At 46.2% G+C, this 3,162-nt stretch overlaps 1 long non-coding RNA gene across 1 annotated transcript; it reads left to right on the forward strand.

Annotated features, from left to right (window-relative positions):
- Positions 1-712: 712 nt before the first annotated feature.
- On the forward strand, positions 713-1,809 carry LOC119314612. The gene is made up of 2 exons (XR_005152379.1): positions 713-1,241; positions 1,368-1,809. It is a non-coding gene; the product is annotated as an uncharacterized LOC119314612 (long non-coding RNA).
- Positions 1,810-3,162: the final 1,353 nt, after the last annotated feature.

Here is a 3,162-nt window from a genome sequence, read left to right on the forward strand (position 1 = left end):
CGAGCTGGCTCCGGTCGCTCGGCTGTCCACTCCGCTCCAGGATCCCCTGCTCCCCTGCTCCACCACCACCAGTGGCCCCACGCGCGCCACCGGGAGTCCCAAGGCAGCGGCCATGGTGGCCTCTACAGACGAGCGGGCTCCGACCGCTCGGGTCCGCCGCCGCTCCAGCACCGACCGATGGGCGGCCATGGCACTCCGCCTGTCTCCGCCCGTCGACGTACTAACTCTGTTTTTTTTCTGTATGTGTTGACCTCGGACCCTTTTTTCAGTATATTCAGACGGGCTCTCTCTCCTCCCCCTCTCTTCTCTTTGATTTGTTCATGTCCTTCATTACAGGCTCTTCCTCAACATTTTTCGATTGGTGATGCATGGCATCTTTCTTCATTTCTCTAGGATAAAGATGATTTATATCTCATCTTTCTTTTGTTGTTCTGTAGATTCTCGCAACTTCGAACATATCTAAATTGCTAGGATTTGATCTAACGGGGCGGGGTGGGACTATTTTAGCACAGACATAAGCAAATTCCGTTTCGTGCAGCAGTAAGGGAGGGGATGGCAGGTCGGGAGATGTAGGGGCTTTTTTTAAAAAACGAAACGTTTTTGCCAGATCCACTTAAATAGGACTGCGGGTTAAATTATTGGAAGTGGAGGGACTTTTATGCAAAATCGCTAGCGACGACGGACGACCAGAAGCACTCCGTGCTTTATTAGTAGGGAAAGATATATATATATATAGGTAAAAATAAAGATATATAGGTAATAAATCTTGCCGTAATTTATTGTCTTTTTAATGTATAATAATATCTCACCCTGATGCAAATATGGTAACTACTCCGGTAGAATCGAACACTGATGTATGCATGGTATAATAAATCTTGCCGTGGACGCATCCATAATCATGAGTATCTCACGTAACACACACCTATGCGTGATCGGCAACGCTACTGATTACATGGAATATATCTATTTTAGGGCAGTGAGGGGTGTTTGTATCTCAGATAATGCCATATGTAAACTGCCAATCTCCAGATCGTCATGTATGGGATGCGTCAATATTTCCTTTTAGCAAGACTAGAGTGCCGCCTATATATACTGCGGCCGGAGGGGTTCACGGTCATTGCCTCTTAGGTTTACAGAGAAGAATAGATTTCCACGATCGAGTTGAAGATCAACCATGAGAGGGAGCGGCCTTGTGTTCGTGATCGCCCTCCTGTTCGTCGGGTGCCTTGCGATCGGACAGTGTAAGCATACATATATTCTTGCAGCTAATTCATTGTCCTATATAGATTGATGCCTCCAGTACGTTGTTCTCGCATTGTGCACCAACAAATCAATATTGCATTGTATTGCCTATATATATGTGACAGGTCGTCCTGTGGTTAGAGGAAGCAACCAAGAGAGTCGTGCCAATATTACCGCAAATGCTACAACTATTGCGGATTCGTCGTCATCAAGGGAGAGCTCGAGCAAACTGACGTTGAACTGGTGTTACCCAAGGGACTGCAACAATCCTAACAATCCGTTCTACACGAGACCGTGCTACTGCTGCCCCTTGCGACCGGACGAGCTGTGCTTTAGTAATATCGACGATTGCCATGCAGGGTGCCCGACTTGTCATCCTACTTGCTGATATATAGGCGTGTTCATTGCTGTGACATAAAGCTACTAGTTCGGTGTTATTCGTTAGGTTGATGGTAGTACACACTAGCTTTCCCACTACTAGTCTTTCTCTATATATGTGCAACGCAATATATATATGTATGATCGAGTTTAAAGAGATGAACGAAGGATAATTCGCTATAGTGTCCATCTTTTGCATTGTCAATGCCCTCTTTTTTGTACACGTAGCTATTTTTCTTTTGTCAATATTGGCCTAATACTATATATTTTTCTGGCCGCCTTGTCCTCCCTCTATAGTAACCCTTACATCCTGATCTAAATCCATCGTTAGTTTTCTTACGACATGCACACCCCATCCTTATGAACACTTTTAAAAAAGTGAGTGAGCAGGTATTGAGATAGCTATGCCTAGTTTTTTATTGTCATTCTTAATCTATCGTACATATGCAATGAAGCAAGTCTCTAGCTTCTAGAGGCGACCGGTGTGTGCTGCCCACAGCAGTGCCTCTCGCGTGTAGCTGGGCGTCAGATCAGGGCGGATCCCATGCCCCCCGCCATGACCTCCATGACGTGTGCCCACCGCCACCACGACGCTATCGCCGATGAGCTCTAGCGCGATGCTGCACCAGCCGCCAGTGGTGTGTATCCTAACTTGGTCGCCCGCGCCAGAGCTCCCGCATGAGGAGAAAGACACCTTGCCGGGTCGGCCAGGCTTCGCGTGGCCGTGCCTCTGGTGGCGAGGGAGGGTGGGCCCCCGGCGGCGCCGCCTAGGGTACTTTTGTGAAGCGCCTGCAAGGAAGTTTTTTTTAATCCAGACTCATGTATTTTACTCAAGGTAGAAAAGAAAGACAAAAGGAAACAGGAAAAGCCCATAGGCCAGCACTTACTCCAACTTCATAATAATCGTGATATAGCTTTTGTAATGTGCAATATAATTATCTTTCTTCGAGGGAATCGTCTACTCTTCTATTAAGTCACATTGCACCATCAGACACAAGCCGAGTGTATTCCCTATGTATATCTGGACCAGCACTAAAAGCATCTCCAATAGCAGCCCTATTTTTGAGCACGGAAACATGGTGTTGTAAAAATTAGGCACGAAAATAGCTTTTCTTGGCACGAGCAAGCGCTGTCTGCAATAGCTGCCCTATAATAGGCACCCAGATCAACAAAACCATTTTATTAAACGAACATTTGAACTACTTTGACCATATTTCATATTTCAAACATAGTTCGCTTGAAGTTTAAACATGCCAACTATAATTCAAATATGACATGTCACTTAAACTACCAACTTAATATCATCGGATCCATCACTTTCGCCGTTAGAATCAACGTTGAGCACACCGGAGGCTCCCGCATTCTTCTTCTTGCCCTATGATGACGAAGGTCCTGCCTCGTTGTCGTTCTTGCTCTTCGACTGATAGGCGTCCCTCTTCCAGTAAACTATATCTCTGCTTGCATATACTCCGGATGTGCCTTAGCAAACGCCGTCATCACCTCCTCGCCGCTCTCTCTGAAGTTTTTCCTCTCATCGACAAC

The sequence above is a fragment of the Triticum dicoccoides genome, chromosome 6A (assembly GCF_002162155.2).
Source record: "Triticum dicoccoides isolate Atlit2015 ecotype Zavitan chromosome 6A, WEW_v2.0, whole genome shotgun sequence".
Taxonomy (NCBI): Eukaryota; Viridiplantae; Streptophyta; class Magnoliopsida; order Poales; family Poaceae; genus Triticum; species Triticum dicoccoides.